The sequence below is a fragment of the Lacerta agilis genome, chromosome 5 (assembly GCF_009819535.1).
Source record: "Lacerta agilis isolate rLacAgi1 chromosome 5, rLacAgi1.pri, whole genome shotgun sequence".
Classification (NCBI taxonomy): Eukaryota; Metazoa; Chordata; class Lepidosauria; order Squamata; family Lacertidae; genus Lacerta; species Lacerta agilis.
Window position 1 is genome coordinate 80,640,194 of NC_046316.1, and position 24,462 is coordinate 80,664,655.

The 24,462-nt window shown below is 40.1% G+C and overlaps 1 protein-coding gene across 14 annotated transcripts in view; it reads right to left on the reverse strand.

Moving 5' to 3' along the window:
* The window catches only part of MECOM (MDS1 and EVI1 complex locus), a 259,851-nt gene that overhangs the window by 198,113 nt on the left and 37,276 nt on the right, over positions 1 to 24,462 (reverse strand). The window contains exon 1 of one of the 14 annotated variants that reach the window (XM_033150611.1): positions 16,686 to 16,708. The exons of the other annotated variants lie outside the window; for them this stretch is intronic. The gene's annotated coding sequence lies outside the window, so the exon portion shown is untranslated. Of the gene's footprint in view, positions 1 to 16,685; positions 16,709 to 24,462 lie in introns of those variants that run through there. 14 annotated transcript variants of the gene reach the window in all.

The following is a 24,462-nucleotide window of genomic DNA, read 5'->3' on the forward strand; positions in this document are numbered from 1 at the left end:
CACTGAGCAAATGTATAACAAATAATGAATTTCCTTAACCTTTTATTTGCATCACTATTCTTGAGTGAAGGGTATGAGGTACCAAATATGCTTATTCTTGTAGAAACCGAATTGGGTGGGGGAAGTAAGAATATGAGCAGTTTTGGTCCTAGTAATGCTGCCTTTATGCCAAATTTGTTTGGTTAAAAGTCCTACTGAAATAATTCTCAGAGTTTTAGCATGCAGTATCTGTAAAATACAATGAGAGCCATAAAGGTAAGGAAGCAAAACACTGTACCCCATTAATGAGACCCACCCCATGCCAATTCTGCTGAATTCAGTGGCAAATATTGGTCACTGTGTTCTGCCATTAATAACTATGAAAATATCCAATGAAATGCACATTAATTATTATTACTGGTTTGTTAATGAATAACAGGCTATGATCCTCTGCTTCATCTATCTGAGGCATTATTTCTTCCCATGTGATCTAAGTGTTGATACTGCTAATGTAAAAGGAACACAGAACAGTAGTCATTTATCCTGCAAAATACCTGATGCTTTATCCCACCTCATTCTATCAATCATTAAACCAGTAATGTCCTTTCTGTTATTGCTTTGACATTCATTAACACTCATGTCACAGGAAATCTTTGCAATTAAAAACCTTATTGACTATCTACTGCAGTTTTTCCTTGGTATGTAAGAGCCAGACAATAAATAAAATACAGAAAACAGTAGCATTAAGGTAGATAATAAAGCTTTCCTCGTGGCAAAATCTGGTGGACATGTGCACTGAGCAAGTCCTACTGAAGTGTTGTTGCCCAGCTCCCATTTAATTACAATAGGGTGTGCACATGAGAGGTTCCTGTGGATTATGCCCTTTCTCTCTGCCATAGGGTAATGTTGATGTCAGATTTTACTGAAACATTTAAACAAATTAAGTGAATATTGATAAAATGCTCTTTATCAGTCCTAAATAGCTGAAGGCAATTTTGATAAAACACTTAAGTCAAAAGTCCAAACTTTGGAAATTGAACTTAAAAAAGTACAGAGAAGTTGCTTATTTCTGGGTTTATACCACACTTGTTCTCTGATTCTAGTACTTAGTCATCTGAATTGCAGTAATTGACTTGCTGGTAGATGAAATTAATAATAATAAGGTCCGTTTGTGCAATAAGGTCCGTTTGTACGATATAGTATTCTTCCCTCTCCACCCTGGCTCCATGTCACCTGAAATTGGTTCTTTGGGTGGTCAGAACAGTGCATGGCGGAAGGAGGGGGGGTTGCTCTGCCTCACAAGCTAGAATGCTTCCCCAGACAGAACATCCACCACAACACAATGCTAAATTGTGCTTCAGTTGCATCCTTTTCTTCCCCCAAATTATGCTTCCTTGCATTTACAACATTCTAGGTAATACCAGCGAACTGAAAGAAAACTGGTACCCACCCTGTGTAACACCCTCCCATCAGATGTCAAACAGATAGACAACTACACAACTTTCCAAATACATCCGAAGGGAGCCCTGTATTGGGAAGTACTTAAAGTTTGATGTGTTGCTGTTTTTATTATGTTGTAAGCTGCCCAGAATGGCTGGGGAATAGGGAATAATAGAAGAAGAAGAAGAAGAAGAAGAAGAAGAAGAAGAGGAGGAGGAGGAGGAGGAGGAGGAGGAGGAGGAGGAGAAGAATTCCTATTGCATTCCTAAACATAAGGCAGGCAGCTTCCCTAGGTCAGTGTTCAGGCACTAGATGAAACACACATGGGCAAAGGAAACAACTTGTTTTAAACATGAACGAGCTTGTCTGGAGGTGCAAGAGGATAAAAACGCATAAAACTGTGTAAAAACGTAAGAATAGACAAATCTGCTAATATCGAAGGAAGTCCAAAGAAAATGACAAAGAACAGGAAGTGAGTGCAGACAACAATATATCAATACAAGGAATATATGAGACTGATGATATGAGACTATACAAACAGACAGTGCTTTCTTTCTTCATGCAGGTGTGCGACTTGCACATAAACATTCCTGTGAACTAGCTATGATACTTATGGCAGTTGCCATCATTACTGTAATTGTGACATCTTGACAAAGTACAGCTACGACTATCACTGTTACCATGTAAGCATCAGTTCACTAATGTTTCTCTATTTGGTATGTTACCAGAGTACACAGTGATGTGGAGAGTGTAAGTTATACACTTTGTTAGACTAGTTGTTATCAAAAAAGCCCCAGACTTCTGCTAGTAAAAAAAATTAATGAATCACTTCTAAATCTCTAGAAGGAAGACTGTGTTGTCATAAAGGACAATAAAATGATCAACATGGTCCTGCTATAAAAGTGACTAAGGTTGATAAGCTTTTTGCACTCCTTCTCTATGAACATGAAAAAAGAAAGTGCACAAATAGCACATCAGGTAGTAACTGTACAGAACATGCTAAAGATTTTGGCCAGGGCTATGTGAATCCTGTAATTCTCCTAAAGCAGAGAGAAATCACAGAATTTGTTTAAGAGCTTAGAACTCAGCTTCCTAAAAATCTGTTTTTCTATCATCTTTCTATCTACCATCTATCTATCTATCTATCTTGATGTAATCTTGGAAGCAAAATACATGCCTGAATAAGATTTCCAATGTTGAGAAGTGGAGTTCCAGCACCCTGTGTAGATTCTTGCCACTCCACATCTATGATATGCAATATAAATTATACAAAATCAGCACAAAATGCAAATGCCCACAAAATGCATAGTTTTTACTGGCCAAACAATCCAGGTTTTCTCTGCACAGAATTTGGATTACTTTGGCACAAAATTTAGGTTTTTATATTTTTGCACAGAGTGCATACTACATGTGGCCAGGTTCCAAAGATGACAGAGAAAACTGTGTGAGCAACCAAACTTAATGCTTCATTTGGTTTAAAACTGAACAGCAGCAGTAACTGTTCCTGCAAAATCACAAAGTCCTGACCCAATGTTCCACATGGTTCTCTGCCTTAATGCACATTCTTTTGTTAAATCCAGACTACAGTCTGAACTTTAGAACTCAAATAGGGCTAGTGTCATTTTAGGGTCCCCCCCCCCCCCGTTTTGATAACAAGTATCTAATGCACACAATAAGCCATTAGATCGTGAACACTAGTGGGTGGCTTACTCCACACATATAGTTATGTTTATCAGTTTTTGTGTGTTGAATTTATATGGTACATAAATCATATCCTTCACATTTGTATATACTGCTTTGGAATCTTTTGATGAAGGATAAAATAATTAAGCTCCTTCCCCTCCCCCTCCTTTGTTGGCCCCACAACCAGCTTTCTCTTAAACTGTAATTGTTAGCAGTAAAATAAAAAAGGAAAAAGAAAAGGAAAACTTATTAGGCTTTCTAAAAGGCCACAGTAGTAAATGGCAGATCTAAGGATGATTCACAAAGGTGTTGTACATCAAGAGGACCACACTGGACTCTCATTCTTTTTCACTAGGCCTTAACTTTAACCTTCCCTGTTTTGCTCTGTTCCGCCTCTTTGCTGCTCCCATGTCCTGTGCTTCTTTGTTTCCCTCTGTTCCCAATCTCCCACACTCATTTACTCCTGCAATCTGCTGTCTATAACAGAAGGAGGCAGGACAAGGGAGTTTCCCACCTCATGTGTCTATAACCTTAAGAGAGAAGATGATAATTGTGTTGCATTCACAATGGCTGTGGATGTAAGAAAGAAAAACCATCTGTGCCAATTGTGTGATTAGAGAAGACCACTCATTTGTGGTAACATTCCTTCACTTCCTCTCTATAAAATGATTGTGCTCATGAATTGAGGTGAAATCAAAACCTTTAATACAGGCAAAACCTGAGATACTACTTGACAGTGCTGTGATTAAAGTCTGAGGGTGCACAAAAGAAGTTTACCAGAACATTCCAGCACCCAAGGTTCAGAATCATATTTCTCGTGGATGACGCTGATACATATTAATGGCTCTTTTTATCCAGAGATAACACAATGGCACTTAAGTTTTCTATTGAAATCCCCATTTAGTTGTGAGCATTTTTATTTTTTAAGGAAGTAGTGACTCACGGTAACATAAGCTATCACAGGAAACAATATAGAAATAATATAAGATAACTCAGTGACGCTGAAACACAACCTTCCTCTGTTCTTTGCCACACACCCTTCCTGTCAGGTGTACAAAATAGGCACAACATATACAATGAATCACCACCTAGATCCTAGTCTTGTCTATCCTGATTTCTAAAGAATCCTTTATCACAACTAATAAACTCATGCTGCTTTTAAAACCATCTATCTCTGGAAATCTGTCATCTTTTATCAAGATAACTAGACTGGCTCTACTAAGCTACAACATGGCATCTGCCGCTGTCTGCCAAGCCATTTGTCTATATTCAACAGAGTACAAGCCTACATTTAGATGGTTTGCAGTTAGGTGCATCTTAGTGTCAAGGCATCAAAACTGTTGGCAGGCCTGATAATTTGAACCGGTTGTTTTTAACTTGAGCTGTAGGTTAGTTGGTTGAGCTCACAGCTGCCAGCAGCCAGCAGGTAGCACTGTTGAGCAGCTGTTGAAAATCTGCTGCCCAGTCTTCATTTATTGCAGGTCACCACCCATGGCTCCTGCCATCCCTCCGTGGAGGCTGCCCACACATGGTGGCTTGAGTGGAATGCCAAAGAATTACAGGTAAAACAGAGCAAGGAGGAAGAGGAGCACCTGCAGTAGGCAGCACCCAGGTGCATCTGTATGAAAAAGGAGGAGCTACTGGGGGCCTCCAACATGGGGCCCATAGAAAGCTAGGGAGCCCTGGTTATGTGATAGCACTTGGCTTCTCAACAACAACAACAACAACAACATTTATTAGGTTTGTGAGGTCCATGCCTTTACACAAAACACCATACAACACCATTAAAAAGTAAACAATAAAATTATTAAAATAGGTTTAAGATTTTAAAAGCCTGTGCCGCGCTGCCGCAGCAAAGGGGACAAATCCAGACCAAACAAAAAAAACAAAGAGGCAAAAAATGAAACCCAACACCCCCCATACAGGAAAAAGGATTCAACAGGTTAGGAGAGCGATGGGAGGGCCTTCTCTGCCTCATTCAGGAACCTCACCCTGGTTTTCATAGCCCTCGCCATGAAAACCGCTACCACGTGGGTAATCCGTGGGTCAGCGTCCACCAGCAGAAACTTTACTTGGTCCTCAGAGTTGACTAATGACTTGGGAATAGTTTGTAAGATCGCATCCCTGAAGGCCGAGTAAATGGGACAGTACAACAAGTAATGCGTGAGGTCCTCTTTGGTTCTCATGTGGCAAGGACATAAACGGTGCTCTACCGGGCTTTTTGCATATCTGCCTGACAGATAGGCCGTAGGGATAGTTTGAAAACGGGCCATGGTGAAAGCTCTCCGGAGTGTGGGATCGGTGATATTCGCCAAGTAATTGGCGCAGGTTTTAACTGATTTCAGTCGGGGAAACCAGTGGGAGGACCCTGGGTTCTGTATTTTTGTGATGTCTAACAGGGCGTCTCTCTCCAGGATCCATTCCCGAACTTTGTCCGGGCTCCACAGTTTGAGTGTATTAAACTCCGGTAGGGTGTATCTAACCAGGATATCAGATAGATTTTGACGCCAAGTGGTGTTCTTTTGAAGAGAAACAAAGGCTTGTTTGGCCAGTAAGGTGTTCGAGGTATTTGCAAGGTGTTCGAGGTACTTGGCTTCTCTACATGACCATGGTATCCTTCTGGAATGGTTCAGGGAGGTAGGGACTGAAGGCGCTGTACCCTCCACAGTTCTGTTCCTACCGCCAAGACTGTTTCCAGAAAGTAGTTCCAGGAGGCCACCATTCAACACTATGAGGGCTTTCCTGTGATGCCCTGCAGGGTTCCATCTTGTCCCCCATGCTATTTGACATCTATATGAAACTGATAGGAGCTGTCCTCAGAAGTTTTGGAGGGAATTGTCGCCAATACGTGGATGATACCTTGCCACAAAGGTGCATGCCTGGGAACTTCATTATACAGCTTTCAGGGAATGCCAAAGACACTCTTCTTTTATCTAGCCTTTGACATCTGAGGTGTGTTTTTCAGCACCCACTCTATTACTGTGACTATAATTTGCTGTAACTGTTTTTAATACTGAATTGTAAATTGTTATAACCTGCCCTAGAACCTGCTGGTAAAGTGTATGTATTAAATTTGCTACTACTACTACAATTGACGATGATGATGATGATGATACATGGGAAGCAGTTCTAGAAAAAGCAGAAGGGAATGTAAAGCACCTGAAATATATTGTCACTTTAAATATTAAGAACCTAAGAATAACTTGCTGGATCAGGCCAATGCCCCATCTAGTCTAGCATCCTGTTCTCATAGTGGCCAACCAGATGTCAATGGGAAACCGGCAAGCAGAACATTAACACAAGAGCGCTCTCCCCTCCTGTGTGCTGTATGGCCTTGTATCAGGTCTGCAGAACTTATAACCCACAAAATGAATGCAGTGAACAACAGTTTTTACAGTGCCAGGCAGGCAGCAAATAGGAGGGGTGTATCAAGTCCCTAGTGGGCTACCATATGTGGCTGGTGGGTTGAGTTCTCCTTGATAGATTACAAATTTTGCAGGCTGCTCCAGACATTAAACTGAATCTCCTGTATTGAGCAATGGGGGAAGAATTCATCCTTCCGTCTAGAAACTGATGGCATTGTGCCAGCAAAAAAGGGTTTTGCTTCATACTTCCTTACCACACCTTGCTTGAAGAGGTCATCCTTTCAGTCATCAGACAACTGTATAGCAATAAGTACACAGAAGGATTCATGCCTTATCTTTTCAGTGTTCCACCTGATAATTTTTTATGGAGTCTTTGTTCTTGCTTCAAGTCAAGTGTCACAAGATTTCTTTTTTCTTCCTTTTAAAAAATAATGATGCAATGCATTCAATTCTGAAGAACTTTTTTTTTAAAAAAAAAACCACAATGATGAATAGTACTATGAAGAGACAGGCACGAATCTTCCTGTGTACCCTTTGCTTTCTGATTGCCTGATGACTGAAGATACAATCTCTTCTAACAAGGTGTGGCAAGGAAGTGTTAACCCAGACACATATCTACTGGTACAGTGACAACACCTTCCAAACAAAAGATTCTTTCTCTGTTGCTCAGTGGTTGCATGCTCTTTCAAAAAGCTGTGGCCCTAGACAGACATGAGATGCAACCACGTACACATTAAACACGTTTGCTCATTCACATATATGGGGTGAGCAGATTTACTACTGATTCAAAAAGGAATGCACAGAGAAGAGGAGTGAACCTCCCTGCCCTTCATTACCTTTCTATGTTCTATTGCTTTCTAATGTTTCTACCTGCCTGACTCACTCCCGGTAGTAGAACTGGAATGGGGCAGGGAAGACAGTGAAAGAACGAGGTAAGGTGGCAGAGGGACTTGATTTTACCCCTTTCCATGACAACCTTCCTTTTGAGTAAAGAACAGCTCTCATCACTGCTTTATGTGTTCACAGGGCTGGAAACCAGAGCCTTTTGCTTATAAGAACCACTTAACAGGCACGATTGTGATACAGTTTGGTGATGGAAAAAGCTTATCCGTTAGCCTAAGGGGCCAATCTAGACTGGCTCGTTTCTTAATGGCTTTCTTACCTTTTCTAGAGTATACTTGCTAACATTCCTAAAATGGTCTACTTAAGATTCAGTAAATATTCTTTGATGTTTATTGAGGTGTTATGATGACCACTAATCTTTGACATTTTAATGTATTTTAACATTTGCTGGAAGCCGCCCAGGGTGGCTGGAGAAGCCCAGCCAGATGGGTGGTGTACAAATAATATATTATTATTATTATTATTATTATTATTATTATTATTATTATTATTAACATTTATTTTTATGGTATTTAAGTGCATTTTAATCTCAATGAAGCGGGAGAGAGTTTTAGGGACTTTCTTTTCATTTGATGATTTATGTAAGAAATGCACTTTTTCTTCTGTTAGTTCCTGTAACTTACCTTTATTATGTGCTGACACTGTTGCGATGCATGCATTTCAATTTTATTTTGTAATTTCTTATTTGAAAAAATAAATACAAATGGGGGGGGGGGTCAAAGGCAGCTATCAAGATACCTAAACACAAGCCACTCATGTAGAACAAGAAATTGTGTTTACCAGATACCTCAGGGTCAAACTGCACACAGAACATTTGTAGATGGCTTCCACTCCCTTACTGCCGCTTCCTTTATCTACAAATGCACCCAGAAAGGCTGCAGGTGCTGTGGAATGGGCAAAGAGAGAGGAAAAGAGCCTTCTTAATCTTTCACTTCTGCCAAACTTCCTGCTAAAGATTACCCCCTGGAAGCTCTTCTCTATTGGTGGGGTGGTGGAATATACAGGTATAAGAAAATAGTAGCCAGAAGTAGTGGGGGAACCACCAGAAATAAAAGGATTAAGGAGACTCACCTCACCTGTTGCAATGACCTACTGAGGTAATTTGAAAAACAATAAAACATTGGAGGAAATACATGTGAATGAATATCCTATGTAAGGTGGCTCACAGCTCCCTTCACACATACTCATAGACAACACAGATGCAGAGGGTCATGGGGATATATGTTTAGCTCTGCCCCTGAGGTCACATGGCTCCAACCTCATGTGTTGAGGAATAAATTTTGAAGCTATCCCTGTGAAGTGGGGAGCCTTTTCTATCTTGTATGCTCGGCAGGACTCTAGTACCTGAGCCTTCCAGGGTTCAAAATCACATGGTGAGCCTACATGGATAAAAAAGGCTTCCTCTTCAGACATTATCCCTACACATGTGAGGGGCCAGGAGGAATCATATGACCTTGAAGATAGGTTATATGTGCTGCCCCTCAGCATTGGTCCTTCATGCAAGTAACACATGAAGAGGTCTGACACCTATTTCACAATTGTCAATGCAGAAGACATCTGTAGATGCCCCCATGAAGAAACTGCTTTTAATCACTGCCTGTGTAATCCAAATAACAGAGTGGTTAGTTCCGAAAGAATTGGATCCACATCCCAGCTCTGTCTGCTTAGACTCATTGGGGACTGTAAGCAGGTTAATTTTGTTCTACCTTAGTGGAACTTAATCTTACTATAAAAGTAAAGGTCACTCATTCAGAAAAATAAATAAATGAGAGAATTATTATCAATTATGTTTGCACTTGCAAGGGTTAATAAAAGCAATTAACCGCCTCAGATAGGCATACTGTATATTCATCAGTTGATGGCTGCAACAGGAAGTGATGAGAGAGATAAAAAGAAAGCACCCTCTTCCTCCTTAGAGCTCTGATTAGACAGCCTGAGAACTATATGAAAGCTATGATCAGCACAATGACCAGACCCAGATCTGCTTAGTTTCAGCAGCTGGACTGTATCATGTGCCTTCAGACCACTCTCTGGATTTGCATGTGTCAAACAGCTATTACACATCACTACAGGCAGAGCTTTCCTGTCATCTCAAATACAGTGTTTTTGAATTGATATAATTCAGTCATGAGTCGCTGAATGGCTACTTATACATACATATGTGAATCAATCATCAATCCTGATGACTACTGCATATGGAAAAGTTGCATTTAAAACACATGACACCTAATATGGAAATTCAGTCAGCAGCATATGAAAAGCCCAATGATTTTTCATATAAAATCATTATAAGCAAATTCATTGTCTAATTGTTCTTTCTTGCCAACTCCAGGAAGTGTTTTATACAACTTACTGTGTACTGTACTATACTTTTTCCACAAAATGCATCTCTCTCCATTTTAAAGAGGGGAAAATGCACAACAGATCATCCCCTCTTTACCCTAAGTGATTGCTGTAAGGAGAAAGAAACCTCCAGACATTTCCCCTTCAGATCACAAAAGGAAATATTAATCAAGGAAAAGATGGGAAATTATGACACTGAGCAACTAAGGCTCAACCCAAATGGCGAAGTTTCAGTAGATCACAGGGTACAGGTGACTATCCATCAAATGACCTATCATAATACACATTAAAATGTCTGGTTTAATCAGGACAGTAGCCAAGAGCAATATTTTTCCGCTGACTTTTAGAATACATGGTACAAAAGCAATTCCCCTGAAACATTACACTATAAGCATCCAAAAATTCCTGATTAAGTAAAAGGAATTCTAAAACTTAGGTTTCTAAAAACACCATGATGCCTTCTTATCATGAAATAAATACAAGGATACAAGCAGTTTCTCTGTGAAGTAGATCTGCAGAGTTTCAAGAATTTCTTGATAAATACAGTATATTAAAGCCATTGGTATTCTTCATGTGGTGACTATTATAAGCCTGGTCAAAAGCAGTAAGTGAGAATGGAGATAATACATAGATGATCTCAACAGTTGATTGCAAATTTGGCCTCTATTCTTTGTAATAATCACAAAATGGGTCATTTCCCCACTATTATTACTGGTGGAAAGCATTTTAATCAAAACTACTATTTCACCTGTCAACTAGGATCACAGTTGAAACACAATATAATGGAACTTTCAGATTTAAATTCTGGGGATTGGGAGTGTTGAAAAGTATTCAAAAACATGTTCTCAAATTATAAAATTTCAATTTGTTTTCAGTGAAACTGAAGTTAAATTTGACTGCTTAGACTTATATTGTATTAAACCAATAACTGACAATATGGACCACTACCTCACCTAATCCTTAAAAAAAGCTCAATATACAAATAACCATAACTCTGTTCTCCATACAGTTGCATTGTTACTCTCATAGCTGTACTCTCACAAAAGCTCGTTTGCATTAGATTAGTTCTTTCACACCCCACTTCTTCCATTAAAGGCATGTCTACTTGGCACTGTTCTTGTCATCCTAGTATTTTGGTGGGCAACATCCTTTTACAATATGATACTATTCTGAATGTATATTGCGGGTGGAATTGAGAAAGGAAATCTTAGAAAGAGAGTGTGTTGCAGGGGGTAGTGGGCTGGGTTCAAGTAAAGGTTTAGCTGTGAAGTCACTTCTCAGTAGTTTATTAGGCTGTTATGATAAAATGGAATAACCTCATGGACACTACCTTGACCTCTTTGGAAGGAGTAATAACTTAAAAAAATGAAATTAACAAATAGTTGTGTTAGAAACCGGCAAAACACAAGAAATAAAAACAATGCAATGCAAAATAAAAAAGTAAAAAGTAAATTCTGACAACCTGCTTAAGCTGATTTGCAAGTGACAGAAGATGTTTTTAGTTACCACCTCTTTCCCTTCCTTACAGGCCTCTTCGGTTCTCAGTACCAAAACTCTCCCATATAGAATGGCAAGACATCATCATGGGTTGCAACAAAGCTATTCATAAAGCTAGCACCCTTGCGCCAAAATAATGAAGGAGGCAGGAGGAGAAACAGCAATACTTACTGGAGAGTTGTTTTAGTTTATCAAGATTTGGCGAAGGAATATTTCAATAGGTTATGCCAGTTAATGCTCCAGCTTTGCCTCAAGAAACCATGAATATTTGTCAGGCAAATGATTTATGGATTTTGCACTGTTGAACAATGAAGGGAAAGCTTGGCAAACACATACAAAGGCTACAACCTTTCAAAAGACTCTAGAACAAGCTCATTATTGAACTTTTGAAGTTAGAAACATGTGATCCAGTCTCTATTGAGAGTAGCAAAGTGTAACACAAAGGCTACTTCCTTTAGATTACTGTTTGTGGGATTTCATTTCAATGTGGTAACACTGGCAATTTTGTGTAGCAGGGTTAAATTTTTGAGAAATGCCTTTTCAGATGAGACTGAGGGGGGATAGTCACCAGGCGAAGGAAGACTTCACTGCTTCAGATGTGCCCATATAAACCAGTCCCAAGACAACATGACTAGAGGTATTCCCAATATGAAACACAGTGGTGCCCCGCTAGACGAATGCCTCGCTAGACGAATGCCTCGCTAGACGAACAGCATTCGTCTAGCGGAAGCTGCCCCACAAGACGAAAAAGTCTATGGGGCTGCTTCGCAAGACGAAAAATGTTCATCTTTTTTTTTCGTTTAGCGGAGCGCGGCTGTCATTGCCGCTTCGCTAGACGAAAAAACCGCTAGACGAAAAAATTCGTAGAACGAATTATTTTCGTCTAGCGGGGCACCACTGCATTTGCTTTTGTTTCAATCTTCAGTCTTTCCAATATGCATGGAAGACAATCTGCCTCATTTCAGTTCTTTTAAAATTCAGACTAAACATAAGCACCAAGTTACAAATTATACATTAATTTATATACACTGAAGAACTGGAAACATTGCTCAATATTTTGTGGAATTCTGATTGGTCCTAATAAAGTGTAGATTTTGCAGGTTTTTTTCTTATGGACCCTCATAGCTGCCTTTGTTTACATTTAACTTGAGGAGAAAATTCCATAGTTGTTTGGGTTTTGTTTGTTTGTTTGTTTGTTTTGGAGGGGGGGGGTTGAGAGAAATACAACCAATAAAAGGACCTCTCCCATGTGGACGTCTCTTGGAGGAGGCACACTGAGATGTTCCATCTGATATTGTTGCCCGGAGCCATATTAAACCAGAATTTTGAATTGGTCACAGAAATATACAGGCGGGCAGTGCAGCTGTGCTGCTGTCAGCAACATTCTGCACCAGCTAAACTTACCAGACCGACTTCAAAAACAGTTCCACATAAAGTGCATCATGAAAAACTAATCTCTGGCTTTGCTAATACAAAGACTACCATGTTTCTCTTTGCATCCGAGTTCTACCTAAGCAGGAGGTTTTATGTTTCTCTTAGGCTTGAGACAGACCTGGTTAATAGGTGGGTTTCATGTTTTCAAAACATGGGAATCAGCTGTTGAGTCCTTCTTTATCCCAGGATCTCATATTTAACCTGATAACTGCAACAGAGACTAAAGCTGCAACCTTAACCCCTTCTCAGTGCTGCTAGAGGGAATAGGTATTAAACAGAGGAGTCCTTCAGTTGGGCATTACTGCCATTGAAGCCTCCACTGGGGCAGAGGAAGAGCAGAGCTAGTCATCAACTGGATTCAAAGCTATTTTGAATCCACCATTTTCTGGTGAGGGGCTCTCTGCTGCAGCTAGTTCAGCAAAAGGGGGGGGGCACACCCCTTCCGCCCTGGCCAGCAGGGCTGCAGATAGAGTGATGAGTCCAGTGCTCTGCACCCCCTCCCAACCCCTCACCAGGATTGCTCTGAAGTCTGCCATCTCCATTCCAAACTGAATCTTTAAGAAACTTCTGGACACTGAATATTCAGTTTATGGACCTGTATTTTTTATTTTTTATTGATAGAAAGTGTTAGCTAGAACGCCCTTATCAAGAACAACATATTCTATGTTCCCTTGCAAGGACTGCTAGATAGCAACTTTTTGAATTAAATATAGGAGTACTGAGACCTTACAGAAGCCTCAGAAAGGAAGTATGGTAGGTACCAGAAGCGAAAACTGGCAAGACAGATAACTGAGTGTGCTCTCAAGCAGTATGGTAGTAACTTCCTCATAAGAGATCACTCCATTTTAGGGAACACTAAGCAGCTCTTTACCCAAACCAATGAATCACTAGATTGGGTGGGACTCTACTAAAACAAGCATGATATTGTAGAAAGAACAATATATACTTTGCCACTATTTCCCTTTAGCATAAGTAAATGCCTAATTTCATTTTTGCATAAGAAATTTGGAAAATTAATATACAAAATGAATTAAAAACATTTGGATTTGATAGCTACATGGGGGAATAAAAACATTATGGTGTACAATTAACATAGGGCTCAGGAATAGACAATGAAACCTGGGTCTTTTGACTCCAATCTCTATCAGAAATATAGTAATTTAATGCCAACCCTTCTGTTTAACAAAAAGCTACTTGCTGTAGAATAGAGTACAGACTATGCTTAACAGAAACAACAACCAAAAATGTTAAATACAGAAATGTTAACACTTCTGTAATCCGTAATAATTGTCAAGAACGAGCCAGGAAAAGGAAAAAACATCTGACAGTGTCTGGGCTTGCTGCCATGGACTGGATTCACTGTTTGGTGTTGTATAATTTACAAACTTTTGTTCTTTCAACAACTATTCAGAGAATAGAATTGATAAGTAAATATATAGGAAAAAATAACAGAGGAATATAACAACTCCCTTGCACCATCTAAGAGGTGACGGCCTTTTAAAGGGAAAATAATTTTCTAAGACTTGCCAAAGGCAAGAGAACATTAAACAAATCACATAACATGAAAGCTATGAAAAAAATGTTCATGGTATTTTTCAACACACAGGGAAAAAAAGCTCTTTTCAGATGCTACATTGATTAGGAGATAAGCCCTTGCATGCTTATTATACCATCTGAGAAAATAGGCATGGGATCTTTAGACTATGTAGAGACATTTTAAAAATTAAAAATAATCCAGGTGTTAAGACACTGGGGACTTGTTTTCTCTCTGAACTGCATTAGTGTAATGAAACTGAGTAGTAAATCCACAGAATCAAATCATACACATAGCAAGGAAGAAGTAGTTCAGTGAAATCCTTCCTACGTTCCTATGTCAAGACACCTGGCTGGGAAAGTCCTCTGCTTGAGACTCTTCTGAGAGATGGGACTTGGCTACATCAGATGTTTCTCTGACTCAGTAGAAGGAAGTTTCTTTAAAAAAAAAAAAATCCTGTTCCAAGCCATCTTCCTACTGACAAATACAAGATGAGTATTCATTATAATTATAAAAATAATCACTAAAATAATAAATTTTAAAAACAATTGCAATGAGCTGCTGCAAGATGTGAACCTTACACAAACAAATATTAAAAATTAAAAGTTTTAAGTAAGCAAGTAGGTTGTTAAAGCACAGGGAAGTACATATATAGTCAAATCATCTTTTCAGTAGGTGGGACCATTCTAGATGAGGCATTGTTACTTCTCACTTGTTCTCCTGCCCCTCCCATTCCTCCTACTTCTCTAACAGATTGTATTTTGCGACTGCAGACCCTAGGGTTTCTTTCACCACAGCTAGGATCATACAGCCACTACATGTGCTGTGTACATAAAGCTTCACATTCATCACATTGTTCTTATATTGGGGGCATTTGTGTAAGCTCATTGGTCCAAGATGTAGTAATGCAAGGGTGTCTGTGGACAAACACAGGCTCCCTTAGCCTGAAGCGAGATGAGTGGCACACCCCATAATCGCCTTTGACTGGACCTAACCACCAGGGGTCATACCAATAGGGAACTTTCCTCCATACTGGGGGAAAATATACAAGGTGGCCACCCCACTCCCTTTCTCATTCAACAGAAAGCACATATTGCCCCATAATCTTTTTTCTAGGAGAGATGGTGTCTTACGACAGATCCACACCATACATTTAAAGGACACCCAATGCACATTTAAAGCACATAGTTTCCTCCAAAGAATCCCGTGAACTGTAGCTTGTTAAAGGTTCTAGGAATTATAGCCCGGTGAGGGGAAACTACAATTCCCAGAATACTTTGATGGAAGTTGTGTGATTTAAATGTGCCTTTTGGATCTGTCTGCACTTCTTTTTGTCTGGGACATCTGCTCAGAGGCAGCAGTGGCTCACTGCCTTAGCAACTATACTCTATGCCAAAGGTTAATAACAATCTAGCCAAACCCTTGTACTGTAGTTATACCGCTACTGCTCATTTCAACAGGGCATGCACAAGAGAATTTCCAAAAAGACTATATCAAAAAGCAAAGTGAAGGTCAATGTGGACCCCAAAAGGCTTTAAGGGGCAGTTGGAGAATTTCTTTTTTCTTTTTATCTGATTGTCCTGGTCTTGCTGTTGTATCAGGAAGGAAGGTCACATATTAAAAGCTTGACTGAGCGTTAGAGATAATGGCAGCAGAGCAAAAAGAGGATGCTGCGCTCAGGAGTAATGGCTGCAGCTGCTCAATGCTGTATGATTGGTCCTACACTTCTGGACCCACCAATACATGTCCTGGGCGGAGTCAGGAAAGAACTTGCTTCTACATAAAAACAGGCCATGCTTCGCTACAGAGGCCCACTGCTCCAAGGGTATATTCAGCCAAGAAGAGCTCCTCCACACAGTTCACTGAAATGAACAGGAGCTGTGCAAGAGCACATCAGACACAACTCCAGTTCATGTCCGTGTCTCAGGAGAGTACCCTAGCAGATAGCATCTTTTGAGTAGAAACACTTCAAAGAGATCTAGTTTTAATACATCACTAAACGCTTCATTCTTTGGGGTGTCTGTACTTGAAACCAGCCCCCGCCCCCCCCCCAGCTGAAACCAACCTAACTCACTACTACCTTTTGAACTCCTTTGGTTACAGACACCCATAGAGACGGTTCTAAGTTTTCAGAACACTCCTGACTCAGACCGATACTAAATGGACAATATCAGTGAAAAACACCTGAACAAAAAATAGGAAGAAAGAGTTACCTTTCTCACAGTTACAACATGAGACCCAAGAAATTGTTTCTTTATTAAACATATTAGCGTCTCGGTACTGTTTACTTACTGATATCCTTGAAGGAATGGAATACAAAGATGAGGGTGTGAATGCTATCTGCCGTATCACTACTTCCAGGCAGCTGGGACATCGTTTTATTTGCTTTATAGTAACTCATTGCCAAGTGCATACATAAAAGTTAAACAAGCTTTTTAAAAATGATAACGCTGAAAAGACAGTTTTGAAAAAAAACATATCTCAACACAAAACAACTTCAAACTCACAGCTTAAAAGGGGTGAAGCAGAGGTTACTGAAGAGGGTTCCTGCAGTTTGTCCTCTGAGCTATTCCAGTAAAAGTTAAGAGGGTGAGCTGCTTTCAGAACACACTGGCCTGGGTTGTAGGTGGAACTCTAGGACAGTAATAGGAGGAGTTTGCACCTAAGGAAGAGAAAACTTCTCCTGGCAATGCCAGTATTCTAAAGGAATGCACGTCACCCACTGGTGAATGTATTTTATGCAGGTCTCTCTGTATTTTGTTACCTTTGCGGTTCTCACTGCTAAATCAAAGCCAAGAAAGAAGCAGCATGGTGAGAGAGAGGACACATTAGCAAGCTCATGGTCTGAGGCTTGATCCCTGCCATCTCCCACTTAAAAAGGACGTTGTCAAGTAACAAGACTTGAAAGGAACTCTGCTTGAGAAAATGGAAAGCTGCTGCCAGTCAGCATGGACAACATTGGGCAAGTGGCCTGATCCACACTTTAAGGCAGCTTATAAGCCTGACTGGATGCTATGTTTGGAGATTCTGGTTTAATGGAAAGTGTTAGCAAGCCCTAGTTTTGAAACAGGATTTACTTTCTAATATCTGTGCTTATTGCTAGAGCCCTATAATATAGAATGAAACGAACGGACTTTTCAGCATGTGCTTATCAAACTTAAGAACCCTGATGCCAGCATTATTAAGAACAATTTTTCAGTTTGCACAAGTAAATCAATCCACATACTGTACCGCAATGCCTCTGTCAGTTCCCAAACATATACCCTTCTACTTCATGTTCAGTAGTGTTTCAGCCCAAAGTAAGATAATATTGTGCTAGTTCTCATGCTAGTTTTGAATATTTAGAATGATTATGTGATACAACCCTACTGGGATTGTACAGATTCAAACTGCTGGTGGCAGAATAGGATATCTAACTGATTTCCTCTGTATAAAATTCTCCACACTTCTGGATGTTACATTGCTCTGATACATATTTTAGTGAGAAGCTATTTTTGGAGAGGTGATTTAGCGCAAGAAAATGGAAGAAGAGAGGGTTAAGCACACACACTTCCTGCTGCTTCACTAATCCCAACTGCTTCTCTGGTAGCAAGTTCTTCTGTTTAAAAAGTGACATCAGGGTAATGTTACATGCATTTAATGTTTAATCAGGCCATTATTATTATTATTATTATTATTATTATTAACCCTTCATCCTAAGATTCCAGGGTGAGTTACAACATCGTAAGTAATACAAATGAAAAACAAATAAAACCAAACCATGTACACAAAAAAGTAGCAAAGCAGGAAAATGAATTGTAATCTAGGCCTCATCCAAAAGTATTTAGCTTTTTCTAAATGTGACTCTTTGTCCATGGAGTTTTCTTGGCAGGCATACTGGAATGGCTTGCCAGTTCCTTCTCCAGGTGGATCACATTTAGAATAATAGAATCATAGAATCATCCAGTCCAACCCCCTGCCAAGCAGGAAACACCATCAAAGCATTCCTGACAGATGGCTGTCAAGCTTATGCTTAAAGACCTCCAAAGAAGGAGACTCCACCACACTCCTTGGTAGCAAATTCCACTTAGTCTAAACTCTCATTTAGTCTAAACTCTCTGCTATGACCTGTCCATCTTGTGAAGGGGACGACAGAGGATGAGATGGTTGGACAGTGTTCTCGAAGCGACTGGCATGAGTTTGGCCAAACTGCGGGAGGCAGTGGAGGATAGGGCTGCCTGGTGTGCTCTGGTCCATGGGGTCACGAAGACTCGGACACGACTGAACGACTGAACAACAAATGTGACTCATTGGCTTTAGGGCCAGATTCAAATAACCTGTTTCAAATAGGGCTGCCTGGCGTGCTCTGGTCCATGGGGTCACGAAGAGTCGGACACGACTGAACGACTGAACAACAAATGTGACTCATTGGCTTTAGGGCCAGATTCAAATAACCTGTTTCACTAGGAGAAACCAGCACAATGTCTCCCACTGATGCAACTACATTTCTGCTTGCCCAATGGAATGATCCCCTCACTCTCCTCCCCATAAGCCCCCCCCCCATCCACTCAGGAAGGTCGGGGAAAACCCCAGTACTGCACAGGAGGAAGAGAAAAGCAGGCAAGCAGAAATGTAGTTGTCCAGCACGAGTAACTCCATCCTTTTACTGAGTTGCACAAAATTTCATCATGTGCCAACTGTGCAATTCTCTCACTGTGTATATGGGCAAGTGGGGAATGGCATGAGGATTGGTACCATACAGCCACTGCATGCAACTTGTGACAATCAGGTACACTGAATTAGCTCATCCAAGCTCTTGCAAAAGCTGTCATGTAGCAATCCCCAGCAAAAACCTTTACAAAAATGATGTTCTTTCTCCTAGCCATAAGAACATAAGCACCACCTTCCAGATAAGGGCAATGGCCCAGTTAGTGCAGCATCCTTTTCTCACATTGGAAACAAAAGCCCATGGCAAGCCCCAGAGCAGGACCTAAGCATAACAGCACTCCCTCACTTGTGATTCCCACAACTGGCATTCAGAAGCCTCCAAAAGTGGAAGTAGATCACAGCCTTATCCACCATTAATTTGTCTAATCCTCTTTTAAACCCATCCAAGATGGTAGCCACTACTACTTCTCATGGGAGCAAATTCCACACACTGTGTGAAAAACTACTTTGTCCTGAATCTTCCAATGTTCAGCTTTATTTGATGACCCTGGGCTGTAGTATTATGAGAGAAGAAAAAATACTCTCTCTCCACTTTCCCTATACCGTGGATACTTTTAAACACCCCTATCATGTCTTCTCTTCGTTTTTTCTCTCCAGATGCTATGTAACCTTTCCTCAACCTTTCCACTCACTTGATCATTTTCATTTCCCTTTTCTGAACCTTTCCCAGTTCTACAATATCCTTTTTGATCCAAGGTGGCCAGAACTGTACACAAAATACATAGTGTGATCATACCATAGATTTGTATAATGGTTAAACGTAAAGGATCCCTGGATGGTTAAGTCCAGTCAAAGGCGACTATGGGGTTGCAGCGCTCATCTCGTTTTTCAGGCCAAGGGAACCGGCATTTGTCCACAGACAGCTTTCTGGGTCATGTGGCCAGCATGACTAAACCGCTTCTGGAGCAATAGGACACCGTGACAAGTGCCGGAGCACACGGAAATGCCGTTTACCTTCCCACCACAGCAGTATGTATTTATCTATTTGCACTGGTGTGCTTTCAAACTGCTAGGTTGGCAGAAGCTGGGACAGAGCAACGGGAGCTCACCCCGTCATGCAGATACAAACTGCCGACCTTCTGAGCAGCAAGCCCAAGAGGCTCAGTGGTTTAGACCACAGTGCCACCCGCTCCCCCTTGCATAATGGTATTATGATATTGACAGTTTTACAATCAGTTCATTCCCTAGTGAACCATAGCTTGGAATTTGCCATTTTCACAGCTGCTGCACGCTGGATCAACATCAACATCGAACTATCCACCACGACCCCACCAGTTCAAAACCTCATGAGCATGTAGTCATGGCTGGAACGTTAAAACAAAAAAAGCTGTATTTAAAATGAAGCTATGACTGTGTCAGCCACTGATTCAGAAGTTCTCAGTGACTATACAAATCAAGGTCATTCATAATTGCCTCCATCTTTCCCATTCCCTCCCCAGAGAATAATTACTTTGATAAACAAAGTTCTGGTTTATTTTACTTCAGATGCAGAAACGTGCTGCTTTTATAAAAACATTCAACTTTCTTCCTGCATTAGATGGTTAAGGAGAATATTAGCCAGTGTTCCTTTCACTGTGGAATTGCCATTAGCAGCCAACATTCTCAACCATTTTCACAGTGGTAAGGAAGAATCCACTGTACTTTAAAGAACAGAACCCAAAATGGCTGGATGAAGCCCAGATTCATTTTTTTAAAAATGATCTTAACATTGCAGAATGCTGGGGATATTAAGGCAAATTAAGTGATTGCATGTATGGTGAAAGTGTTAGAATAAGACAACTTTAGAATGCTGCTGAACATGTAATTTAGGAAGTGTTAAAAACCAATTCTACAAACCAAAAGTCTTCTTAACAATGATTATTTTAATATATGCAGAAAGCCATTGACCAAGTGGTGAGAACTTCCTCCTGTGGAAGGGAACATTCAAGCCAAGGACAGCCATAGAAAAGGTCCTCAGAAAAGGTCCTCCCAATGAAGTGTATTTCTAGACATAAAGGGACACATAACAGGGTCTCTGCAGATTATCTAAATAGGTGAGCATGTTTGCATATGAGAAGATGGGCTTTCACTTACCTTGGTTCTTAACCATTTGCACTTTATAGGTTATCAGGTACTTCAAACTGTGCCCAGAAACAAACTGGAAGCCAGTATAGCTGTTTCACAGACTCCATTATTAAATTATCTATATAAAAGTAAAGTTCTGTCTGTTTCACAGGTGACATTACTTTCATACCATTATTGTTTCCATAGAAGCCTTGTGCCTCATGTTACTCAATAATGATGGCTAATTATATCCAAATATAGGCAAATACCTGTCCCTTGATCTCAGGAATCATCATGGAAAATTTGTTATGATATGTTAAGCAGTGTTCAAATGCATAGCAAATAGACAACTAAACAACTTTCAAAGATATATAGCAGATTATACAAAACAGAGCAGGTTGAGAGTGTGGGTTGTCCCGTGTGTGTGTGTGTGTGTGTGTGTGTGTGTGTGTAATTTTGACCGAATAAGATCCATTTATGGTCAAAATGCATTTGATATTTGTACAAAATATATAGGGTTTTTAAAAATTCTAGTGACACACCAACCTTTGCAGCTATAATCTTTCATAAAGTTGAAGGTGCTACAGTATATTCTGAATTGAGCATGGGCCAAAGTGTCAGAAACAGTCCCTCCACCTACTCTGGATGAGTAGAGAACTGGGCAAAAAGCTCTTCTCCATCCTCCTTCTACCATGTGAACATCAACAAAAGATGTGATCGTTCTTCCTTTATACATCTGCTCACTCATTTTACCTGCATTTTGGCTTCTACAATAGAATCAGCTGAATGAATAACAGAACATTCTGAGAAGATCACTGTTGCTGGCCATACTAAGGGGATTGGGGTTAAAAAAAGGTCCTTTGTCTGTGTCTTAGAGTGAGTGGCTGGGATGCATATTAAGAGGAAGGCTCTGTCAAAACCTCTGTTGATGTTCACACTGGGGGATGGGGTTATAGATCCCCCTTTGGAAGTGAGCAGCTGAGATGTATAAGAAGGGAGTGCTCTGAATCACTGTTGGAAGAGGGTGTTAAGGAGACCTTTGCCTGTACCTTTGCATAAGAGAATGTAGTCTGTATCAAAGCTAGGACATAAGACTTGCTACAACACAGTCTTGGGAAAAAATGGCTTATTGTCTTTCCAAAACGGACAGCATAATAAAAAGTAAGCAACTATTTTGCAGAGTATCAATCACTTTCCTCCACTGGAGAATGACACTGAGGGCATTTGTGTGTGTGTGTACAGACACACACACACACACACAGAGAGAGAGAGAGAGAGAGAGAGAGAGAGAGAGAGAGCAGCAGTGTTGCAAAGATCTACACAGCTTATACCAAATGACTTCTATTCTGTGCGGTTAAAATGTGTCCAAATGTGACTTTTAAAAAACGCAGTTGGGTGGACCACATAAATTGCCTTGTACCCAATAAAAACTCAAAAGCCTTTCCAGTTTCATCTTTGGGGTTCTAATCTTTTAAAAGCATGTTCCGATAGTATTCATTTGATTTGGGTGAGATTGCTCCTCTGAAGGAATGGCCTGTATGTGCATAGACACACTCGCACATGTGGAATTCCTTTTCAGTAATCCTCAAAGAGCCTTTTGATTTTTACTCCTGATTCGCCAGAAAAGTGTGAGTGAGCAACTGAGATGTGTCCTGGGATTTGGATGGCTCCAAGGTCACCACATACATTTACAGAGAAAACATATGGTTATAGCAAAGCTTTCTGCCGTGTTGTAAAGTGGATTTTGGAGGTGTTTTCCACAGGCTCTTACTCTCAAGTGGGTAAAAACTGTTGAATCCAAGGTGAGCAGAGGGAATTCTATAGTATATAAGGTAGCCTATCAACTATTTCCCCACATGATATCAGAGGCAGTTTCAAAGTTATTACTAGCTTCTGCTCCACTCATTAAGCTTATGCTAATTTTTTTCTGTTCATTTCTCATGGCTCAATTAAAGAAATTGACGTTCTCATAATGAATTATATAGGATTGCTATATGGCTAATTTTTGGACTATTTTAAAAAATTAATTTTAAAACAAAGGTTTTATTTATTTTGAAAGGCCTGTTCCTTGGACACATATTTTTAAACATTTGCCTAAGGGAACATGATCAACGCTGATAGAACAGCTACTTTCTGAGCTGTGGAGAATTTTAAAGGAATATTGCACAGAAAGTGTGATAGATGTGCTTTCCTTAATTTTCTGCAAATTAACAAACCCCAAACATACCATATAAGTTAGAAAGCCAATTTCTACAAATTCATTGTGAGCAGAATAAAATACACAAATAAGCTTCCAGATGGGGGTTGTGTATCACAAATGGGTCGTTCAGATCTGAATTTTCTGTGTGTGCAACTGGCATGTAAGCTTTCCACATATTCTGTTTCTTCAGTCACGGATATTAAGTTATTATTCTGCTGTTTGCCATCCACTCCAGTGGTGAAGCTCAATGGAATGTAACCAGGCTGTGCTTTCTTTCCCCTCCCTTCAATTGCTCTCCCAGTCTACACTCCCTTTTCAGTCCTGGGAATGTGTGCAGGTATTTTTTACTTTAAAAAAAAAAAACCACCACCAGAAGTAGGCCTATTCAAGAGCAAATGCTATTAGCCCTTAGTTATAATGCTGTGAAACAATATAGGCATGTCCTTTGGATGGGGGCGGAATATAAATTTCTATTTGGATATATATATATATATATATATAGAGAGAGAGAGAGAGAGAGAGAGAGAGAGAGAGAGAGAGAGAGAGAGTTATTGCACAAGAGTGATATTCACCAGGACTGAACTGCTATTTGATTTGGTGAGAGTGGGTGACAATATCCAATTTCTTTTTTAGGAATACCTTGTAGGGTCCTGTCACTATTAGCACCACAAACACACATTCTCTGAGACACTAAAAAAACCCCAGCAACAATGTAGTACTGAAATTATGAAAGAGACAAGACCTCTGTTTTCCTCTATCTGAAGTCCAGTGTATTTAGAGAAATTACAATATCCAAGGTAATCCCCACATATCTTAAAGAATAGCGTCTCCAAACCAAGTTTAGGTGTGCCTTCAGAATGTAAATAGACATATTTTATTTGGTATTGGGGGTAACCGGAAGCAAAATGGCTATGTTGTTCTCAGGTGAGGAGCAACTGGAAGTAGAGGTGATGAATGGACAAACCACACACACATGAACGCAGTAATGAGCTCCCACACCAGCAGTGACTACAGTTATTTTTACTTCTCAGATTTTCCACAGAAAGAGAACACCCAGATTAAATGTCCCAAAAGTATTGGAGTCATTTAAATTATTATTTTTTCTTACATTTATATCCTACTTTTCCTCCAAGGATCTCAAGGTGGTGTACAAAGTTCTTCTCTCCTCAGGGACCCTGAGGATCCTCTAGTCCAACCCCCTGCAATGCAGAGAATATGCAGCTATCCCATACAGTGATCAAACTAGCAACCTTGGCATTGTGTGTTTAGACCTTAAACCACCCCCTTAAATAAATCCAGACAAGACTCAAATTTTGGTTTGGTTTTTGGCATAA